The following is a 24,545-nucleotide window of genomic DNA, read 5'->3' on the forward strand; positions in this document are numbered from 1 at the left end:
TATATATATATATATATATATATATATATATATATATATATATATATATATATATATATATACACAAGTATCTTTTGAGCTGTTTTTCATTAAATCTTAAATTTTAATATATATTTTTAACTAAAAGCTATCTTCATCTTAGCATTCTAATACATTTTTTTCTGCAGAGAAGCTGAGATCAATCAGCTGATAAAATGGCAGATTCTTGTCTCTGCTAAAGGATCACTGTGCTGATGAAGCCAAGTTCACAGGTTTGAGCCCTAACTGGGCCAATTTACCTTGCTACCGGCAACTCCTCAGACCCTGGTCTGACATTCTGCAAATGGGAGCCATCCGTCATAAGGACAAGCTGAGCGGAAAGTGGGGGGTGGTGTAGAGCCAACCCATCCCCACTGTGGGAGAACAGCTCCAAGTCCAAACCAGCTCAGGATACATACACTGTGGCATTTCTCGTTAATGAAAGAGAGAACTATCTTCCAAATGCAAGTGAATTGTTTGGCACAGGTCAGAGTATAAATCTGATTTCCAAAATGTACTTTTAACAGCAAGTGTGTCAACAATTACTGAACTTAGTCATCAATAGTGTGTTTGATGAGGGCTAAAGACTAGTAGGAGGTGTGGGGAGAGCTCAAAATAATGTACAGATTTATAATGCACTTTTACCAGTTTTCAAAACAGATTGCTTCTCAAAGAGAAAATGTAGTCATTAGATGAGAAATTGTAGTCATAGGTTAAATAAAAAAACCAACAAAGCATTGTAAGTCAAAGTTTTATTTTACTCATTCATAAGGAGAATGCAAGACGGCAAAGTCAGTTCCAAGGGAAATTTGAGAAACTGGCAATTTTAGTCAATAGGAAAAGAAAGCTGAAATAAAGTGTCAAATTAGATACAAAGTTGATTAAGCACAATACCACAAAAAACCCATCACATTTTACCAGTTTATAGAACTATAAAATGGCCCTGATAAGTTGTGTAAAGAAAGCAACATTCCCTCACAGCATATCAGGAACGTCTGGGAGATTTTCTGATGACTTGATTTTACTTTTGACTTAAAAGTGAGTGAAACTTGACACGGGAGAGTTTTTAGACATCCCCAGGTGCAGCTGAATTTGGGACTCAGTGACCAGCATGATTTTTTCCATGGGCTTTTAAAAGCTTGTCCTACCACCTTTTATCTCAATGGGTGTGCTGTGGCCAGTCACAATGCTGTCACCTGACTGTTATTTGGAATTCAGAATCTGAGCCCTCATCTAGGCTACCAAGTCACACTGCATTTTACAAACATCACCCTGGGTTTCAGGTGCACATTGAAGTTTGAGAACCACTTCTCTGACATGTTGAAATGGTTATAATCATCTTTTTACCTTATTTCTGAGGTTAAGAAAATTCTGTAAGATAACTGCAACAAGAAACTGCCACTGAACTAAATGCTTACATGAAATAAATGAGCAAATCTCTCTCAAAAGATCACAGGCAGCACTTTAAAGGTCAGAATGTCTGTGCAGAGAGAAGTTGGCTGTATGCTGGGAAGGCTGTACCGCACCAGTCAATGGTCCCAGGGTTTAGGCTCCTCAGCCACCAGGAGATCCTGGGTGATTGGACTTGAAGTATTTAAAATCAACAGATGGGCACTTGGGAGCTCATAAAGCTAAGCATTATGTTTTATGTAGCCATCAATTAATTACCTTTACTAAGAGCTGCTAAAAACAGTGCCAAAGCTTCCCAAATGTGTAAATCACTTTTAGTCACTCCCAAATCATGTGATTAGGAGATTTTAGCTATGAAGAACAACAAATCAATCAATAGAAAACATTGAGTTTGAATGTCTAATTAGGGTAGAATACAAGGTTTGGGGAAAATGTTGTAAATTTACTGAACATAAAACTGTTAAAATGTTGTGGGTCAATGTGCTAAACCAGACTGTTAACGACATTTTGTGAAGTCCATGAAGGGAATTCATGGCCTTTTGACTACTAAAATTTAGGCATAGCAATAAGCAACAAGACCGTCCATCTGTACAGCTACTGACACATCAGAAAAGACAATCTCCTAAAACAGAATTAAAGTCATTTCACTTTGACATGTAAATATGATTACCATACATCCTGAATTTTTCAGAATCACCACCAATTTTCAAAATAAGACTGTGTACTTTCCTGGATTGACAGTAAACAAAAGCATGGCCTCTTTGTTGTTTTTCCTTATGAAGCTTATACTCTGGTAGGGAACAAGGATATTGAACTAATCAATAAGGTAACAAATATTATAACAAGGTTATATAACAAGGTTGATAGTGTGATAAAAGACACAGGATGATTTCCCATGAATGTGATTTATTAGGTGTGCAACTAAATGAGGCTTATTACCTATACCTTTATAAGGTTTATAAATAAGTTTGTAAATCACAAAACAATTTTAATCATAAATTATGTAAAATAGGAGCTACATATTTAATTAAAGCTGTCAAAGGCACTTGACTCAGCTTAACTCCTCACGTGATAGAAAATATCAAAAGCTTTAATAAGACTTCTCTGATCTTTGCCTCTTCACCATGGTTAGTATTGATGGCATTCACTGAGCAATAGAATCCACAATGGCTTCCAAAAACCTAAAATCACAGGGACTTAAATTAAGGTCACAGAGATGACACACAATATCGAACATATGTACACACATATGCACACACATATGAACACACACACGTGCACACACTCACACATCCACCTCCATGCATATATATAATTAGACATACATACCTGCTTCCACCTTTACAGATGCTGATTTGATGTCATAGCTTTTGTTGACCTGGTAGAAAATTGCAAATAATGCCACAATTTAAAAGATACGGCAAAAAAGAGACCGAGATTTGCCTGGCTTTCTGTTTCTCTGTGACTGTTTAAATATGTTTGACATCTCTAGATAATATCCTCATTTTTATTACACTTAATTTCAGCCATGATAGTAGCCGCTATCATCTGCATTGCTTATCCGAAATGATTTCACTCCTCTTAAATGATTTCACTCCTCTTAAATGATTTCACTCCTCTTAACCCATTTCTTTCTCTCATCGTTCCTGGCTTTTCAATCTTTTAACACCAAACTTCAACTCGGTGCCTGTTTCCTAACCTCTTTGTTCTTAGTAGTTAATTAAAAACATGCTTTACCCCTTTTCACTAAAATGGCACTGAAAGCAAAGAAGGACTCTCCCACCTTCCCAAAGCCAAAGCAAAGACTTTGGAGGTCAAGAAGGCAGTGCTGAAGGTGTACACGGCTACAAAAAGAAGATATACAGGTCATCCCCCTTCAGCCAGCCCAAGATGCACAGCTCCAGAGACAGGCCAAGTACCATTTAGAAGAGCGCCCCAGAGAAACAAGACCTATTCCATTATCAAGTCCCCGACCACTGAGTCAGCTATGAAGAACACGAAAGACAGCAACAACACACTCGCTTCCATTGCGATGTCAAGGCCAACAAGCACCAGATCAAACAGGCTGTGAAGAAGTTCTGTGACACTGATGTGGCTAAGGTCAATCAATACCTGATCAGACCTGATGGGAGAAGAAGGCACATCTCTTCCTGGCTTCTGGTTTTGATGCTTTGTATGTTGCCAACAAAATTGAAATCATTTAAACTGAGTCCAACCGGCTAATTCTAATATACCTTTTTTCATCATAAAAAATACGCTTTTCGAGTTGTGATCCTCAGATCTAAAACTCACATTCTGTTTCTGCCAAATAGCTCCAGAAGAGGAGAATTTGCTAATGAGTATTTATTAAGGAAAGGTACTTACACATACTCCACAGAGAACTGGATCAAGTAAAGATGCTTCTACGTTATTAACTCCTAAATTGTTCTTATTAAGGTGAATGGACCAAATGCAGAACAAAGCATGAACTTTCTCAGTAAAAGAAATGGAGGTCTTTTGCTGTTGAAAAAACATGTATGATAGTGGGAATTCAAACTGTGGAAATGCTTGTTTCACTCACATAATTAAAAAATATGAATGTTTGTTGATTCCTGTTGTAATGATAGACACTCTGCTGACATGCAATATCGAATTGCCCAGCTTAGTTTCTGTCTCATAGAGATTGGGAGCCAATGATAAAGATAGACAGTACAGTCATAACAACAGCACAAAAAGAGCACTTAATTTGAAATTTATCAAGGTGCTAGGTAAGAAAGAGAGTAATGGAGTGGGGGCTACTTTTATGGGGTATTCAGAATATCCTTTCCCATATTAATTAATACTTCATACTTCCTATTAAAAAATTAACTCAGCAACCTCCTCTTCCCTCACATCTAACCTGAGGCTCATCTCTGAGAAACATCAAGTCACCATTCTTTCCAGAGCCTGTTGTTTTATTTTTTTCTTTAACTTATTCCAGTTCTTGGGTCTGACTCTACTCTGGAAGATGAATCATATGACAGTCACTGTCTTGTCAATAAAAAGTCAACAAACTCCACTCTCCTGATACACAGATAGCATTAGGTCTATATCTTAGCTTGCAATTATAGTCTCTTCTTACTCACACCTATCATTTTATGTGTCAATAGAATAAAATTTGGGGCCAGAAAATTCTTTGCAGGGGAGGTGGCGAACTATCCGGGGCATTGTAGAATAATGACAACATTCCTGGCCTTTGTCCATCACATAACAATGATAACTCCCCCATACACACACACACACACAAAGCTGTGACAACCAAAAATGTCTCAGCATTGCCAAACATCCCCAGGGGAAGAAGCAAAATATGCTCCCCCATCTCCGTGGAGAATCAGTGAATTCATACTTTTGCTACTCGTTGCAAGGTAGAAATGCACTGCAATTCGACATTTAAACTACACAACTTAAATTCTGAGAACAGAATTTAAGACCTCATGATAACTAACACTCAATAGTTTTGTTGCTTATCAAAACTGCAATCTCACTAAAAATAACTAAATTTAAACACTGAAAAATTAAATGCATTGAAACACTGGAACAAAAGTTTCAATAAACACACATGAAAGTGCTTCTCACACTATAGGTGACTACTCTCTATCCTATGCCTGATGCACAGGAAAGGCACCCTGGTCATTATTTCCCTCAGTTGCTACAATCTGTGCCATTTCTACAGGAGAGCACTCCATCTACCTGCTCACCTGGATCAGTGAGGAGGCCTATTGACCAGTGTCCCCACTACTCAATCTCCAAATCTTTAACACTTTGACTCCATAGAGATGAAGCTGGAAGAAAAAGAACAAACAAAGTAAAGGAAGTTGTAAGGCAATGAAGCCTGACTGACATTGCTGCTAATGGGGCTGCAAATTCTCACCTAACCAAAGGAGTAAAGGAACCACCTTCCAAATTCTGCTTGAGTCAAAATTTTATTAAATTAATTTGCCTGTGATGCTTAATTAATTAACAATCATTTCAAAAACTGTGCCAGTATCAACCTGCAACTTCTACAAACTATCATAGCAGGAGCTTTGAAAATTGACAACATTTTAGCATGGATTTAAATTAAAATGTATCATGAATGCTTAAAATTATATAATTCTCTCAGAAATTTCTTTAGAAAACAACTACTTTCCATTTTAAAATATTTTGCATGTTGAATTTTAAATGACAAAACTCTTTTCCAGAAATGTTAACTATTTCATAAAGTAAGATTACATGTCTCTGTGGTCAGCAATTCCACTTCTATCCAAATGAAAGCATATGTCCTCAAAAGGTTTGGGCAATAAAGTCTATAGCATCATTGTGTGACCTTATGTAATGATCTAAAATTGGAAACAACACAATAGCTTCAGAAGACTATAAACTAACTGTGATGTGTACCTATCTACAAGGGAAAACTATGTAACAATAAAAAACACATGAAGCATTGAAACATGAAGCATGACTCAATCAAGTATTTCATAGCAGTCATCTGAGAAAAAGCAAAACAAGTCATTTATATGCAACTCTGACAAAACTTATCTGTGTTGATCAGAGTAAGAAAATTATTGAATCATGGAGGGGGTAAATTCAAGTATGATATATTTGATATATTGTAAGAGCATTTGTAAATGCTACAATGTGCCCCCACCCAGTACAACAATAAAAAAGAAAGAGAAAGAAAATTATTTAAATTGTATGTGTGTGTGTGTGTGTGTAAATGGGGAACAGAACTACAAGAAGACATAATAGAATTCTCTGTGTTCATGAAAAAATATATATGCTATTTTATAAAATAAGAGAAATGGGGGAAAAATAAATATAAATTATTCTGCTACCTGAGGATTATTGTGCACTTGTTTGAAAATATCCTTGTATTGCCATTACTTTTCTAGATTTCCTAAATATCCAAACAGGAGTGCACCAGGTCTCATCCCTGAATTCCATGTACATATATATATATATATATATATATATATATATATATATATATACACACACACACATACATGTATATGGCCCCCAAAAATATATATGGCCATATATAAACACATATAAATATATGTATATATATGTATTCATTCTCAGTCTTGTTCTCTTCATCTAGCCTCAGGCTTTGATGTGGTCTGTATAGTAATGGCTCATCAGTTCTTTCTGCCTACTTGACATCTGTGAGGCATCATCTTCTTGTGCCTTGAATACACAGGATCTTTGCACCTACTATTCCCTCAGCCTAGAAACTTTGTCCCTGAGACATTTGCATTACTTTACTCTTCATTTCTGCATTGTATTTATCTGTCACCTCTATGGGGCCTCTCTACTCACTAATGAAAATTGCAACCCTCCCCATTCAACACTCCCAATGCACAAGGTAATCATCCAATTTCTCTCCCAATGTAAACAGAAGCATCAAATCATTTTGCCATGACCTTCAGTTTGTATTATCAAATCCTCTACTTTCTCCTATTATAGGAGAAGTAGTTACTATTCTGCAAAATATGAACAAGTTTGCAAAGTGACAGAAAGAGGCAAATCCATTTGTGGAGTCAAACTCAGGAGTGAATTAGGAGGATACACAACAACTAAAACAAAAGAACATGCATACCCTGAAAATAGGCCTCAGTGTCAGCTTCTAGTATTGGAAAGATACATGACAGAACAGGAAATTTAATTTAAAAAGTCGTTTAAAAACCTGGATATGTAGAACTGAAGGTCAAGGAATTGTGTAGCAGTAGAGCAGAGAATTCGTGAAGTGATTATAAGAAGAGAAAAAGAATGCACATCCAACTAGTCTTGTCTTCCTTTCTTCTAAGTCTCATATAACATATCTCTGGCTAATTCTACTTAGTCCCACCACAGAGCTCATCCTCCGGGAACACTTTCATTCTATTTATATAGATTGACTTGAGTTAGGGAAATGCCTAATTCTTCTGCATCAGCATTACTGCAAGTGGTTACAAGACTCAAAGTTAATTTACAAAAAATGAAAAGTATAGCTCACAATAAGATTAAATAAAAGCAAACAAAATAGAAACAAAATGGTTAAGTTACAAAGTGGAAGAATGAGTTTTAGTACAAAAAAGAATCAGTGACTATTGCTTCTGTTGTAAAAGTGGGTGGTGTGAAAAGATCCCTCTTCCCTGCCAGTGTTTACACCACTGGTACAGATTTGTGAATTGAACCACTTTCCATCCTGGTATTTAAGACAAAAATGGATGGGAGGGATCCTAAGCTCCATTCTGCACCTCATTTTCTCCAGCTGAATTGCATTCTCCTGTAAATCACTTATCACTCAGGCGCTGTTAGTATTTAAGAACCCACCCTTTCTTCTCCATTTCCACTATCACATCCCTTGGTGTATGTGGGTTTGTATGCAAAGGCTTCAAACCCCCACCATGTCGTAGCTCACCTAATATGAAAACCTCCTCTTGTTACCCACTCTGCTCCTCTTGCTAGTATGAATTTTCCAAATGGCAAATGAGATCTTGTTACTCTCCTTTCAGAATTCTTCAGAAATCCTTCCACAGCTCTGAGGCTAAAGTTGACAAGCCCTTAACTGTTTCCCAAGGTCTTTGCCTTCTTTGTCCTTGCTTTTTTTCCAGCTTCCTCCAGTTTTCTCTACTCCCTCTCAAGCATTTATGTTTTGGACCATCTGATAGATGCCTCTGAGAGTACAGAAGGAGTACACAATACATGGTCAGTGAGACCATGGAAGGAGCTTGGTGGGGAGAAGGGAGGACAAAGGGAAATTCTTTCTAGACCAGGATGAGCAAAGACATGTGCAAGAGTCTTAAGGCCTGGTGAAGAACCAGGACCAGCTTCAGTGCAGCTGGGGCTGAGCCTCATGGTACAATGTGAGGTGATGGGAGGAGAAAATCCTGAGTTAAGGAAACAAGTTGGTAAAATCCCAGAAGTCTTTGTATGTTGAATTTCAATTTGAATTTGAAAAATGGAGAGGCTTTCATTATTCTTCTAAGAGCATTGCAGGCTAGTTCAGAAGAGAGGTGAGAGATGAAAAAAGCACAAAGTTAACAATGTCATCTCTGAAAATAAATTATTTCATGATTGATCACAGTCATGATACGGTTAATAATTGTAAAGCATCATATGGATGGCCCCCCTTCTTTCTTTCATCCACCATAATAAATTATCATAGTAGCTAAAGTGAGATTTTAAACACATCCATCAGATCATATCACTTCTGTTTAAAAAATTAAATTCTACCTTGACTTCCCAGGCATTTAGAATAAAGTTAAAAATTCTGGCAGAGAATGGTGGTACTAGCCTATAATCCCAGCTACTCAGGGGGTGGAGGTAGGAGGATGACAGCCTGAGGTTGGATGGGCAAAAGTGCAATACCTTATCTAAAAAGCAATCTAAAATAAATGCTAAAGGACTAGGGGGGACATTACTCAGGTGGAAGAATGCCTATCTAGCAAGCACGAGGTCTTGAGTGCAAACCCCAGTGCCACCAAAAAAACCTGAAAATTCTCTTTTTTTATAAATTTTTATTAAGATATATTTATTATACAGTTGGGATTCATAGTGGCAATTCTGATTAGACTTACATTGTACATTAGTTCCATTGCCCCCATCATCCATTCCCCTCAGCCCCCCTCCTCAACCCACTTAAAACAATTGCAAGAGGTTTCTTACCCTGCCATCAAACGTCCTATGTAATCTGTCCTGACTACCTCTGCACTGCATGGAGCTGTTCTCTCTGTACTGCTGAGGGCTGCTTCTGTCTCTTCTTTCTCAGCCACACCAACATCAGTCCTGCTGTAGTGACTTTGTACTTTTTCATCTCCCTGGAATTCTTGTTGCTTGACTAGTTTTACCTAGGCTCTTGCTCTTCTTCAGTTTCAGGTCACTGGCTTCCTCTCACAGTAAACTGAGCATTTGCATACTTATTTGTTATGTGTCTTCGCTCATGCTAAACTTCAACTTCTTTGAGAAGGGAATGCTTTTCACTTTTTACCTTAATCCTGGCACTCGGAAGAATTTCAGGCACATAAAACATGCTCATCAAATATGCGGTGAATGAATGAAAAAGAAGATGATATTTCTCTTTATAAAAGTAAAGGGGAAAAAATCTATACTGAAGTAACTTGTCATCCCATGCTTTACATATAATTGAATATCTTATATGTTCATTTACATATTTTTCCTGCTTTGTATGAACTAGCAAAGCTGGGGGGGGCAGGAAATCAGCAAATATGGCAGCTGCAAATATAAATAACATATAAAACAACATGAAAAGGCAAAGAAACAAATCAGGAAAATGTAGGTGGCCATGTGTGTGAAATATCTAATGTGTGAAGTTCACCTCTTCCTGTTCATGCAAACGAAATAGTTGTAAGGAGAGTAAAATGTGGAGCAGAAAGATCTCATCCTTGATCCCATCTGGAGAGCTAGTACAAAGACTTAGAAGAAAGGGGACGAAAACATGCTGGGGTCACAGAAGGAAATTGAGTTGAAAGGAGGAAAAAAAATCTGCATTCTGAGTCATTTGGAACGAGGAAGGAAGAGAGACATTATCTGAAGACCATGTTCACCAGAGGCAAACAGGCTGAAAAAGAAATCGACATCTGTGAAAGTCTCCTGCCCCCAGATCTGAGGGCCCAGATGAAGATTGTTTATGTAGCACAAAAAGGTGTTGGGAGAAGGAAGGAACAGTCTCACATGGAAACATGTGCTCTGCAAAGCTACTTGAAAAATACAGCCTGCCGTCGACAGAGAAAGAAACATCTGTGTCACACACAGGCAGACCACCAATACTGCAGTAGGCTCAAGGTAGAGGAAAAGGCATACACAAACAAGATCGGACATTGTGCCTTGTCCAAATGACATGCTAGGACATTGGGTCTGCATCCTATTCCCTGGTGAGTAGGTGGGAACTTGGCCATCTGGGGAAATCAAGGATGAGGAACATAGCTGCTCTGCTCTTTTCATGGTTTTGCAGAAATGACAAAGCATTCACAAAAGCTTCCAGGACTTTTTTTTTTTCCTACTGGGAAAAAAATTCTTTAGAATACGGTTCATTTATGTATATTTTTGAGAAATATATTAAGGAGTCTTTATTCCAAATCTTCTGCAACAATATAAGCAGCTGGGTTTCTTATCCCCTGACCCCAGGATTTCAGTACATTATAAGTTCTGAAAGCATAACTTCACACTAGTCAGTAATGAGAGGAAATTTCTGTACTACCTGATATAAGTCCCCTTTTAGATATTTAGAATTGTAGAGTGTGAAGTATTCATCATAAGGATATATACAGAGTTTTAGATGTATACTTAGTGACTAAAACTACTTATATCATTCAGTACTTTACTAAAGTACAGACATATATTCTCAACTCTTTCTGCTACCTCCATTTGATTGTTTAAACAAAAAAGATAAAATTAGAGATCAAGCCAAATGCCTAGTGAAAATTACATAGTGTAAACTAAACTTGGTAATAACTTATTATGACTTCAAAGATATCTATAGGTAAGTTTATATATAACATACAGCCATATAAATGCATAAATATATTTATTTAAACTACATACATTTATAAATATGAATATATTTCTAAAATCTAGGATCTCAGATGAACAATAGTGCCAAAATGGGAAGAGAGAATTACTTGAAGGCTGTGGTATCTGATACCCACTGTGCAATTCCTGAAACTATTTAGAACAAATTTACACAAAACATACAGAAAATGCACGTGTTTAAGGGAAGGAAGAAAACTGTTGAAATCATTGAGCTATATTTTTCTAATATCTTGATAGTGGCACAATGCCAAAGATCTAAGCATACACAATAATCAGAGACAAAAGATTACACATGGTGCTAACAATAAAATCATAGAATAACTTCAGAGCAAGTGAGAGTTAAGTGTAGACCAAATGTGTTTGAGAAAATGAAACTGAAAAAAAATCATTGATCTTTACTGTAGAAGTAATAAGCCAATTCCAGATAAAAATCACAAAATTTGAATTAAGGATGTTTGACTTTTGTAAACATGTTGGAGTCATTTCTGTGCTTCTCTCTAAACAAGTGCCCAGGACTGGAGGTGGGGCTCTACTGGTAGAGTGCCTGCTTCTCAAGGGTGAAGTCCTAAGTCCAGATCCCAATTCCATCAAAAAAAAAAAAAAAAAAAGTGCCAACATCTAGTACTGCATTAATGCATTGGTCTGTTCTGTGTGGGCCCAGTATTTCCTCTTCTTCTTTTATCCACAGGACTATTTTCATTCTTTTCCACTTCAGCTATCCTTGATTCCTGCTATGCATGGCAACCTGACATGTATTGAAAACTTACTAAATGTTAACTTTCTACTAAATTAACTTATTTAATTCTTGCAAAAACCCTGTATTTTTTAAGACATGGAAACTAAGATTTGAATACAGAAGTAATGCAAAACATGAAATTAAGATATAACTCACAGATGTGTCTAACTTCAGGAATCATGGTATTTCTCTTAAACTCTAAATAAATCGTTCCTGGATGAATTATTAGTATCTGATAATGACATTATGCCACGACTCCAAATTATTGCCAGAAAGTTCAAAAAGATACTGCTTCTCCACCCTTGTGACCATTCAAGTAATACGTTAATCATAGAAATTGCTGGCACATAGAATGGGAAGACAAAAAATAATTGTCACTGTGACCAAATCGTTCAGAGTGAGAAAGTCACTGCTAACATTGCAGAATAATACCTTTTAGATTTTATCTGTGCCATGTGGGTTTTCTATGGTCCTCTTCTCTGTCTTATCTACACAAAGAACAATATAGGTCATTCTCCTGCTCTCTCTAGAGGTGACCTGCTTTCAGTCAACTGAAAGTGTATTCCTTTCCTAATAAACTTTGCTATCACTTTCACAATAAGTAAATAAACAAACAAGTCTGTGGGGTGAAGTATCAGTGATCAAGGGGAGTATTTAAGAAAAAAAAAGAACCAATTTATTTGGGAAGTTCTGAGTAGGATAACTTTTGAGAATCATTGCTCTGGTGAGGGAGATATCTTTCAATGTCCCAACAACTTATGTCTTTTAATAGAGAACCTTCCAGAGCAAATGGCACAATTCTATGTTCAAATGAAGGACATTCGGCCTGGCATAGTGGTTAAATCCTATAATCCCAGCATGTGGGAGGTGGAGGCAGGAAGATTGTAAATTTGAGGGCAGTCTGGGCTATAAAGCTAGAGCTTGTCTCAAAAATAAATTGATTAATAAATAAATAAAATGAAATTGGACTTCCAGATTGGTGGAGTGAGAATCTCAGTGAACCACTCATTCTCCAACAAAATAATAAAATATGACAAAAGTCACCATTTGTAGAACTGGATTAAGCCACTAGTTGACTAACAAAAACTGTACTATGAGGTCTCCTATCTCTGACCATAGTCTAAGACCATGTGTTGCCTGGGTGGCTTTGAGCCTCATAGGGACCCCAAGATTCTTGCCAGGTGCTGCCTGGTTCCCCACTGATTGCCACGATGTAGCAAATATGGTGTCCAAATATCCAGTTTCATGAAATCTCTGTATTCCCTGGTTTTTAGATTTAACTCAGACTTCATTTAAGTCTGGGGAGCACTAACCTCAGTTCCTGACTAAAACAATACAGTCTGGTGGCAACACTGTAGCAACAACAAAATTTGGACCATAGGAGGAGGCCTGATGCCAAAGTTGTTACAATATTGCTCTTGACTAAAAGTTTGTGTTTCCCACAAAATGCACATGTTGAAGCCCTAACCCCTGTTGTAACTGAGTGTGGAAATGGCTAAGGAAATGTTTAAGGTATTTGGAATCAAATGATATCATAAGGATGGGGTCCTGATCTGACAGGATTTGTGTCCTTATAAGAAGAAAAAACAGAGCCCTCTTTCTTCTCCTCCTCTTTGTGGGCACAGATCCAAGGCCTCGTGAGCTTTCAGAAAGATGATAGTCAGTTGTAATAGAAGGAGTGAGTCACTGTCAGACGTTAACCTTTCTGGCACCTTAATCTTGTACTTCCATTTTCAAAACTGTGAAAAAAATCATTTCTGTTTGTTCAAATCACCCAGTCTATAATATTTTGTTATAGCAGCACAAGCTGCTATATATCAAATTTTATTATCTAACACCATCTAATTTTGAGACATGTAAACCAAAACAAGAAAGTGTGCCACATAAAAAGTGCCCTGAGGGGGCACTGGTCTTTTTTTGGATTTAATTCAAAGACTTTAAATCACCTATTATAAATATGTTCAAATAACTAAAGGAAATCAAACCTAAAGAATTAAAGGGAATATACTTATGGGTCACAAAGAAAATCAATAGTTTTAAAGAACTAAAGAGAAATAATTCTGTACTCAAAAAGAATTATAAATTAAAATAAAAAATGTTAGAGGGACTCAATTAGAGAGTTCAACTGACAGATGAATCAACCAACACTATAGTTCAAGAGTGATTACCCAGTTTGAGACTGAGAAGAAATGAAGACAGGTGAAGGGTCTCACACCTGTAATCCTAGCGAGTAGAGATGTGGAGATTGGGAGGATCATGGTTCGAGGCCAGCCTTGGCAAAAGCTGGGAGTGGTGGCAAACAACTATACTCCTAGCTACCTCAGAGGCATACGTAGGAGAATTGCAGTCTAAGGCCAAGGCAAAAAATTGCAAGAACCTATGTGAAAAATAACCTAAAGCAAAAAGGGCTGGAGGAGTGGCTCAAGTGGTACAATAAAATAGCAGATGTAATCTCACCTTAGCCCTAATAACATTAGATATAAATGTAAACATTAGATAAAAAGTAGAGTATGATTCCAGTCAAAATGCATAGATTAGAAGATAAATTTGAAAATCACTTCATTATTTGTTGACTGCAAAATGCATACCTTAGATTCAAAGGCACAAGCAGATCTACAGTAGAGTGGAAATGTAACAAAAGAGAACACAGGAAGCTATGTTATTATCAGACAAAATAGACCTTAGAACCAAAATTACCTCTAGCTGGCAGTGGTTCAAGTGGTAGAGCACCTGCCTAGTAAGCATGAAGCCCTAAGTTCAAACCCCAGTACTGCCAAAAATTAATAATAATTATCATTTCTAGAGATAGAAGCAATTGCTTCTACAGATAATTTGATGAAAAGATCAATCTGCAAGGAAGACTGAACAAGTTTAAATATATATACATTGAACATCAGAGCCCCAAAATATATGGCTCAAAAACTGACAGAATTGAAGGAACACATAGAAAATGCAGAAATAGTAGTTGAAGGCTTCAGTACCCCACTTGCCTAACAAAGATTGCATGAAGAATGACTAACTTCTTAACTAAAAGCACCCTATAGTATCCCACCAGGAACCAAGAATTTAGGACACACCAGCTCTTTCCTCCAACATGATGTCCAGTGAACAATGAAATCTCAGCATACATCTTAAATTGACAACTCATTCTCTCCACCACTTAAAAAATAAAATATGAAACAGCTAAAATAGAAACACTACCTTAGTCTAATCCACCATCATCTCTGCTTAGACTTGTCTAATAAGTTTATATATACTAATCATTCCTTTCCTCTGAAAGCATTTGCAATAGAAAGTGCAACATGCATCATGATATTCTTTACAGGGTTTACATCCTATTTAAATAAAAATCAAATTCTTGTTAGTGGCCTGTAAAACTCTGCAATGTGTGGGTCTGCCTAATTCTTGTAACAATGCATTCCTGAATTCTTTTTTGGCACATGGCCTCTTTCTGCTTATCACCCCCATTGAGGTCTTTTAAATTTTTTTTCTCATTTGGTGGTACTGAAGTTTGAATTCAGAGCCTCACACTTGATAGGCAGGCACTCTACCACTTGGGGCACTCCACCAGTTCCTAGCTTTGCTTTAAATCCACCTGGACCCCTCCAGGTCTCAGCTGAAACACATCTTTCTCCAGAGAGGACTCTCTTAATCCCATAATTCAAACCACATCCCTCAACACTCTGTTTCAGTGGTTTCTAGACATCTTTTTTCACAGAATTTACCACTCTGCTTTTTGGTATTTCTCAGTGGTGTTATTTAAAAGATTCTTTAACAACTGAAACCAACCTTCATCAGTTTTTATCCAATATTTCAACAATGCAATTAAGGAAAAATTTATGAAGTATATTTAAATTTCACATAAAAATAATTATAAAAGGCAAATGCTTCCTGTGACTTCTTCAGACTGTATCTGTCTTCTGTGGAAGATTTTCCTTCTGAGAGGGACTATGAAAGATTTATGAATCTCTTTAGCTTTTAGTAGCCTTAAAAATATGTTTTATGGCTACACTCTACCTGGATGTCTCCTTCCCTAGGATCAAAAAACCTTTTTATCTCTGATTATTTCATTTCACTCACTGTCAATATTCAACATCATCAGTATCCTCGATTTTTATAAAGGTCATTCAAATATTCTTTAATCAGACTTTGAACACGTTCTTTCATGGTCTTCACTACTAACAATGGCCAATGGTGTCATGATGCATGCTTACTTCAGACAAACTTTGAGGTATGTTTATGGAATATAGGGCTGAGGAACACCCGTGAGTACAGCTCAGAATGCTAATGTATATAAGTATAAAATCCATATATGTTTTGAGAATGCTTTTTCTTTGTAAATTTTTTTTAGTTTCTAACAAGTGAAATTGAAACTTTTTCACCATATTTCATTTTAATAAAACCTTAACAGTCTCTTCAATTCCTGCTATTTAAAAATAGTGGTGGCTTCACTGGAAAAATCCTTTTCCACTAAAGATGATTGATCAAACTGAGACTGTTTGGCTAGGATGAAGTACACTACATTCATTCTCATTCCTTCAACATTTGGTGCCATTAGCATAACAAATGTTTCTGGCTGACATAAACACATGATTATGCCTAGGAATTATTTATCAGATATTAATCTTTTGTATTAATATTTTTGGAAGAGATAGAATTTAATTAATTTTCACTATCAATGTACAAACAGGACATACCTTTTAACCATAAAGCTACCTACTACTTATTTGTACAAGAAGTTAACTAACACCATATAGGGTTTTTTTAATGTTATAATTTGCTGCACAAGCCATAGTTTCTCTCTCCCTCAGCTAGAAAATATTTTTCTATACATACAGACACATATGTGTGTATATAAAATGTTTCCATGCATTTTCAAGGTATTTTGCTGAAAATATTTTATGAAAATTAGCAGATGACTAGAAGCTGAAAAATCAAGAAGCTGTATTTTAATGATTATGCCTCTCTGATCTGATACTCTTGGGTCATAAGTTTCAAATTCAGTTTCCTTGTCATCCCAGTCACATTTCTGTCACTGTGACAAATTATCAAAAAAGTCAACTTAAAGAAGGAAATATTTAATTTGGTTCACAGTTTCAGATGTCTCATTCCATGGTCCTCTGGCTCTATTTCAGGGTCTTTGAAAAGTCAGAACATCATGGCAGAAGGACGTGGTAGAAGAAAACTACTCATATCATGGTAAGCATAAGACAGAGAAAGACAGAGAGAGAGAGAGAGAGAGAGAGAGAGAGAGATCTCAAATCTGTGCAAACCACAATGTAAAGGTCTTAAAGAAATCACTCCTCAGAAAATAAATACCAGTCCTGACTCTTCCTGTATATAACACAGACTTTTAAATTTTCAAATTCATGTAGACTTGAGGGAAATGACTTATTCTGTTGCCTAAAAGTAACTATAGTCATCAAAAACATCCAGAGGGAACTCACAAATTCCCAGGACAGGGAAAAACTATGAATAGAAAAATAGGTGCTGGGAGAATGGTTTGCCTTTTAAATGTGAAAGAATCTTTAATGGGGAGTTAAAGATTTTAGTGCTACACCTGGGTCAAGTTCCTCGACATGCTGCTGTTTGCCACTGGTATTACTTTGAATACCAGGGAATCCATGAATACTGTGTTAGCCTTTCTGTCACTGTGACAAAATACTTGAGAAGAAAATCTTAAGGGAGAAAAGATTTATTTTGGCTGATGTTTTTAGGGTTTGATCCATGCTGGCTGACGGCACTATTTCTGGGCTGTAGTGAAGCAGTACCTCGTGGTGGAAGTGTCTGCTTACCTCATGGGAACTAGGCAGCAGAGAGGAAGGGTCCAGGGACAAGGTATAGCTTTCAAAGATCACAACCCCATCCCCACCCCCGTGTACTGCTTTCCATAACTAAGCTCCACCAGCTAATAGCCAGCTCGGCTATGAAGTCATAGATGGACTAATCCAGTGATGAGGTTAGTGTCCTCATGATTCAATCACTTCTCAATAGCATCAGCAGCTGGTGACCAAGCTGTCAACACATGACCATTTTTGGAGGACTCTCCATAGCCAAACCATAACAAGGGTTAATTCTGAGCTTCAACTTCACAGATAACTTTTTAGTTCACATTTTTACAATATTATTGTGAATAGTTGAAGCATTAGCATTGCCCTTTTGTACCACTTTACAATAAAATAATGACAAATATAGCTGACACACATTTATAAGACTAAGTCACTGTGGTGCTAGGAGCTGACAACCCATTAGAGATTGAGAGCATTTGGCAAGGGACTCTCTCAATGTCACATACTCTTATTGGCAATGACAAATCCAGAATTTTATAAATATGAATGTAAGGAGCAAAAGCCTAATGGTCCAGAAATGAGAAAAGGTCATAGTTTTTAATGAAACAACAGAAATTTATTCTTAGAGTGGTGAAGGCTACAAGTTCAAAGTCAAGTTGCTGTCAGATTTGGTTTCTCTTGAGACTGCTCTCCTTGGCTTGCAGATGATGACTTTATCTCTGTGTCTTCTCTTTGTACATCTTCGTGTCTCCTCTCATTTTTGGGGGGGAGCTTGATAGTTAAATTTCACATATGTTCTATTTACAATTTTGTGAGGTTTCAAAGCCAATTATCATTCTGTGGCTACATTAACTATTTTTTTAGTATGTATTAATTGTACAAAGGAGTTTCACTGTAACATTTGCGTACATGCATGTAAAATGTATTAATTGTACAAAGGAGTTTCACTGTAACATTTGCGTACATGCATGTAATGTACTTAAATCAAATGCTCACCCTCTACTATTCTTTCTTATCCCTCCCCATTTTTTTTTACAATTTTAATGGGTTTCATTATTCTGTTTTCATATATACATGTAAAGTATTTCAATCATATTCACCTCCCTGCTCTTCTTTCACCCTCCTCCCTCCTGTTGCTCCATCCCAATCTCCCAAGTCAATAGTTTTTATTAGGTTGCATATTTATTTGAAAGGATTTGAATCTGTATTGCTTAGGAAGCATAATTTGTAAGTTAATGCATCTTTATCTCATGACTTGGTGAACATAAGGAACACAGCTCAGGACTCTGAATAATCTACTCTGTACAAAGAATTAAGACCATAATAATTCCTGCACTCTACTTGTTTAATCATGACAAATATCCATACAAAAAAGAAGTATTACTATCATGTTTTGTCTGTGACTGAGAATTAGAATTCTAAACATGTTCTTAAGAAGATGTGCTTGAGGCATGGCACAAAGGGTAAAGCACTTGTTTAGCAAATGTGAGGCTCTGAGTCCAAACACCAGTACTGCCCATAACTGGAAATTAAACATGTTCTTAAGAAGTTTACCTCTTAACATCCATAACCATTCATATATTGTTACCTTTATGCCATACATAAAGGCACTTCATAGAATTCACTTTTATACCATCAGTCATGTCCTTAACTGCGGTCGTTATGTCAACCCTGGTGCGTGACTATATCCTCGTGGTCAAGGTCTTATAGGCCTGATTAATTGTTACTTAGGACCTATGATCTAGTCAGTACACCTTGTGTCTTTCATTATAGTCAGTACTGATGGAGTAAAGGTTTGCAGAATTGAACAGGGAATCTACCTTCAAGGGAAATGATTGGTTTAGGCTGGTGTTAAAAACATTCTAGAAATATTCAAGCAGTGTTTTAAATACAAGTAAAATACTGATCTTTCCCACATGGAATACAGGCCAAGTTCACATCTGGCTATGTTTGAAATGTTCTTCTCTGTTTCTTAGACCTCTTCTACATTTCCTTCCAGTTCTACCATCTATCTATCTATCATCATTTATCTATTTTTCTCTACATCTCTCTCCCTGTCTCTACACCTCTCTCTCTCTCTCTCTATCTATCTATCTAATAACTCCTTTCCTTCTTACCTATTTCTCTGTTTTGGAATAAGAATGTCTGTTCAGTGTGTGTCACAAAAATATCTTTTGGAAATATATAACTTTTGGTTTCAAAGGTTCAAAACGGAAGAGGAATTTTGCCTCAGGATGAATTATACTCATCTCACCCACATCTGATTTAAATGGAATTTAGATGAGTCTTTGGACTTTAGAGTTGATGCTGGAATAAATTAAGATTATTGTTGGCTGTTGGGATGTGACAAAAATATTTTTTGCAATCCCAAAGGACATGAAATTGTAGAACCAGGGGAATGTTTATGCCCACCCCTACCAAATTCCTATGCTGAAATCCTAAACCCCAATGTGATGATATCAGTAGATGTGGCCTTTAGAACATAATGAGGTTCAGATGAGGTCCATGATGGGATTAGCTGCCCTACAAGAAGAAATAGAGAGAAATAACCTTTCTCTCTATTGGCCACATGAAGATACATGAGAAGGCAGACATCTGCACATCAGGAACAGCCCTCCACAAACCACAGATCTGCCAGTGCCTTCATGTTAGACTCTACAGCCTCCAGAACTATGAGAAATAAACATTTGTTCTTTAAGCTGCACTGTGTATGGTATTTGGTTTGGGTTTTTTGTTTGTTGTTTATTTGTTTTTGAGACAGGACCTTGTTATGTAGCTCAAAATGACCTGGAACTCATGATCTTCCTTCCTTAGACTCCTAGGGCTGAGTTTACAGGAATGAACCACCATGACCCACTTTCTGAACTTTTTTCTTTCTCTTTAATTAGTCATGATTGGCACACCACAACATTTCCTCCTTTGTGCCTTTCTGTTGACATATGCCACTTTTTGCCCTGTATAATGGTCATTTTTATCCTGACTTTCTATCTTTAAGTATAATCTTTTTTGAGGGAAAATGATAGATATTATTCAGACTCTTAGTAGATTGTTTCAAAGTGTTGTTAACTGACCTGCTTATTTATCAAAGTGACGGTCCTCTGCTTGGCATGCACATAATTGATGGTACCAATCATGCTGCCATTACTACAGTGTGACATAAGCTTGCTGGAAGCAGGTCTCACACCCCGCTTAAGGTCCCTGAACCAAGATTTATGCTTTTATAATATAATTTGGTTGGTGTTGCATTAGAGGCTTAATAATAATTAAATAATTAGAGGCTTAATAGGAGAGATAAAGACTTTAGGTATAAAGCAAAAACACAAGTACAACTCTTATTCTCTGTAGCCCATTTACTTATTATCAGCCATCTTTTCTATGGTATCATTTGTGAAATGAATTTCATGGTCTATTTCAATTTGGTAAGGATATATTGGTTGCGTTAGTTATAGAGAGAAATCACAATGTTCAAAAAATCCATGCCATCAAGTATATGCATAATTTTGTACTTTTTCTTGACTTTATCTCATGGAAGCAATTTAAACAAGGCTTGGGGGAAAATGTATTTTAGGAGCTTCAACACTCTAACTTTCTGCTATAGTTTATCACTGTAAAAATCATTTCTGTAATTGTGCAGTCTTGCTTGAATTACTTGTTAATTAGCTTTAATTATACTTTCAGCCAATTACTCAAAATGTGACCTTTTCTAACAAAAGTCAGGCAAGAAGAATGTGGGTGAGGTTCAAGAACTAAACTGTGCATAATAAAGAAATTGATGATAGTAATTTTTTTATTTTTTGCTTATCTATTCTACATTTGGGTAATCCATTACTGATTACATTTTTTCCTTCTCCATTTTTATGAAGTCCATTACCTTTTTCACCAAATTCCCTAATAAACTAGTATATATGAAAATGTTCCTTAACCTTTACAGAGAATGTAACTTAAATAGACTTTTGATCATCTGGAATGAATTAAGTTGATAGTTGCCATGTAGTTAATTCTTCATTTATTAACATACATTTGAAATAAACATACTATATCATACAAACAGAACTTTGAGTTATATTATCTGTGTGGAAATGTATCTCTCATTCAATTTTAGTATGCTAATACTATTGTTTTTCAGAAAAACATTACCAACTGCATTACATTCTAAAATGAATAAATTTAGTACAAGCTGCTTAGTGGGACATGGTAAGCTGACAGTGCCTTTGTCTTGTCCTGGTCCTGTGCCATCAGTGAACTACACACAGACGATAGATAAGTAGAGCCTGACATTCATCCTCACCAAGACCTAAGAGCAATCAAAAATTCTGTGAACTTGTGAATTGGGGAGGAGATTAAAGAGCATGTCATCTGTTAAATCATAGATTAGATTAAACTGAAGTGCATGTGGTACTTATTTTAAATAACTTATATTTTTACCACTAATAAGTATAAATTAAAATCACCAATAACCTCTAGAGTATATGTCATTTCTGGGTTTTTTATGACTCTTTGTACATGGCTAAGATTACACTATATCATCAGGTTTACATCATGGTTTTATACCAAGAATTATATCCAAAAGGTTTCAATATCTTTTAAGTATTTCATAGAATTATTTTAGTAGTTGTATGCTTGTATCGGTAGAGTCCACAAGTTGTACTTCCCTATAAAATTTACTCTTCAGTCTGCCTGGTTCTAGGTAGTAGACTTACAAGGGAGGTGTTCATGGCTTTAATCACATTTTAAGCACTTAATCTTTAATCTTTTTCCAATGCTGTGAAGTTCGTATAAATAGCTTGCTTGCATTTTAGATATTTTCTACAATTATTTAGAAGTCTTTAGTATTCTTATAGGTTTGGCCAGTGTATTAACACAGGAATGAATGACATTCTGTATAATTTGATATTATTAATAAAATTAATAAAATTAATGCATATCATCTGGCATGATATGGGAAAATATGGGAAACTTTGCTTAGAGCCAAATTCTCCTTAATTTCTTCCTCGATGCATGTACTTCACTTTTGATGTCCTTTCTTTCCTCCTAAGTTCCAAATTCCACTGAGATTAGGGACCATTTCTTAACATTCTGGAATCACAGTTTCTGATATAATGTTCTTTATATTAGAACGGTAGTTATTAAAGGTGTTATAAGTGATAATAATTATAATGAAAACACAGGGGAATGAAGGCAAATGTCCAAACATGAGCAATCAGACCAAAATTGATTTGGTTTCATGTGCAGTACCACAGAAACTCTTTTCAAAGCTTCCCATCCCCCATACAACTTTCTTACTGAGAGACACAACACGCAGAGCACTGAACATGCAAGCAACTCCTCGGCCTGCCCTCCTATGTCTGCTTCTTTGGTTGAGTTGCATGTCTAATAAAAGTAGGTTGGTTTTGGACCTGTGCTATTTATTTTAATTGGTCTTTTTAGCAATTTACATAGCTTAATTATTTTGCAATTTAGGGGGATTTAAGTATGGGAAAAAGATCATTTTTGTTTTTCTGTGAAAGATGAATAGTTTGGAAAGAATATCTAAAGATCAAGATCTTAAAAAAATACAGATTTACATATAAGTATAGAAAAAGAACCTTTTTATCTTGAAGAGTCCTAAATTCAGCTTACTTCAAATGCATTCTATTTTTTTTATGGAAACGTGAGTCGTTGGACTGTCAGGATAGTATAATACCAGTTGTATGGTGTGTTTTTATACTGCGCTAGATTTTATGTGAGAGATTTGAGAGGACAGTACAACATAAAAACAAAATAAACAGTAGCATGTATGTATATAAACATTAGAACAATCATTACCATTTTTTAAAAACAGGAATTCACAGAAATCATGAGGTTAGAAGATCATTAATGTATAGTGTGCAATTAGGCTTATCATTAATTTGGTTGTAGAGCTAGATCTTCAGGGCTGTGGAGACACTGATTCAGTTGGAATATAAACAGAGCACACAGCTTTTATGAAGCCACAAGGGCTTCCTTGGGCAGCAATAAGAAGGTTTAGGGACATTTTATTTTGAAGAACATTTTGTTGTGGTATTTTCACTTTTGAATTTAAGAGAGACATGTTTTGGACTATGTCATAGAAGGTCTTCTGAGTAAAGTTGGTGAAGGATTTTGTGTATTGTAATTTTTTATTTTGATGTCACTTGGGCTTGAACTCAGGGCCTCATGCTTGCCAGGCAGGCACTACAAGCCACTGCACCAACCCAATACACGTTGTATTTTTAAATGTTATTAAATGGATAAAAATAGATGCTAATTGATCATACCAGTGAAAAAGAGATCTTTTTATTTATGATGAAATACTGGTAAATTAGTAGATTTTGTAAGGTCTTTGTCTATTGTTTTTCTATCTAAGGAAGTGTGATATTACATTTTCCTATGCAACAGGGGTAAGGTAGTGTCATAGGTTTCTTTTTTTTTATGTCTCTATCGTATGTAAATGTTTTGTTGTGACTCTTTGCTTTTAGATTTTTTTCCTTATTCATTTATTCATATGTGCATACATTGTTTGGGCCATTTCTCTCCCCTGCCCCCCGCCCCCACCCTCTCCCTCCTACCCCCCTCGTTTCCAGGAAGAACCTGTTCGGCCCTTTTCTCCAATTTTGTTGAAGAGTAGACATAATCAATAATAAGATAGACAAAGCATTTTTGCTAGTTGAGATAAAGATAGATGCCTAGCATTGCTTTCATGCACAAGTGTATTACAGCCCAAATTGATTCATCTCTACCTGACCTTTTCACTAGTTCCTGGTCACCTTCCCATACTGATTTCTGTCATTTTAAGGTTACTGTATTAGATCCTCTGCAGTGGGGACATCAAACACTTCCAAGTTTTGTGTTTCCTACCTATTCCCATTTCTCCCGTATGTGGTCTCCCCTTGTCATGTGACCCAAGTCCAACAACACTACTGTATTTGTCCTTGATCTAAAATCGGCATATGAGGAAGAACATATAATTTTTGTTCTTCTGAGCCTGGCTAACCTCTCTCAGGATGATGTTCTCCAGTCCCATCCATTTATTTGTGAATGACAAGATTTCATTCTTCTTC

The 24,545-nt window shown here is 36.3% G+C and overlaps 2 long non-coding RNA genes across 2 annotated transcripts in view; both read right to left on the reverse strand.

Moving 5' to 3' along the window:
* Positions 1–755: 755 nt before the first annotated feature.
* LOC141418527 (uncharacterized) lies at positions 756–5,361 on the reverse strand. The gene is made up of 4 exons (XR_012443155.1): positions 5,145–5,361; positions 3,793–3,927; positions 2,758–2,806; positions 756–2,609 (listed from the first exon to the last, which is right to left on the reverse strand). It is a non-coding gene; the product is annotated as an uncharacterized lncRNA (long non-coding RNA).
* Positions 5,362–7,747: 2,386 nt separating this feature from the next.
* The window catches only part of LOC141418573 (uncharacterized), a 58,451-nt gene continuing 41,653 nt past the window's right edge, over positions 7,748–24,545 (reverse strand). The window contains exon 3 of the long non-coding RNA XR_012443201.1: positions 7,748–8,410. This is a non-coding gene — a long non-coding RNA (uncharacterized lncRNA). The remainder of the gene's footprint in view (positions 8,411–24,545) is intronic.

Source organism: Castor canadensis, chromosome 17, assembly GCF_047511655.1.
Source record: "Castor canadensis chromosome 17, mCasCan1.hap1v2, whole genome shotgun sequence".
NCBI classification, from domain to species: domain Eukaryota; kingdom Metazoa; phylum Chordata; class Mammalia; order Rodentia; family Castoridae; genus Castor; species Castor canadensis.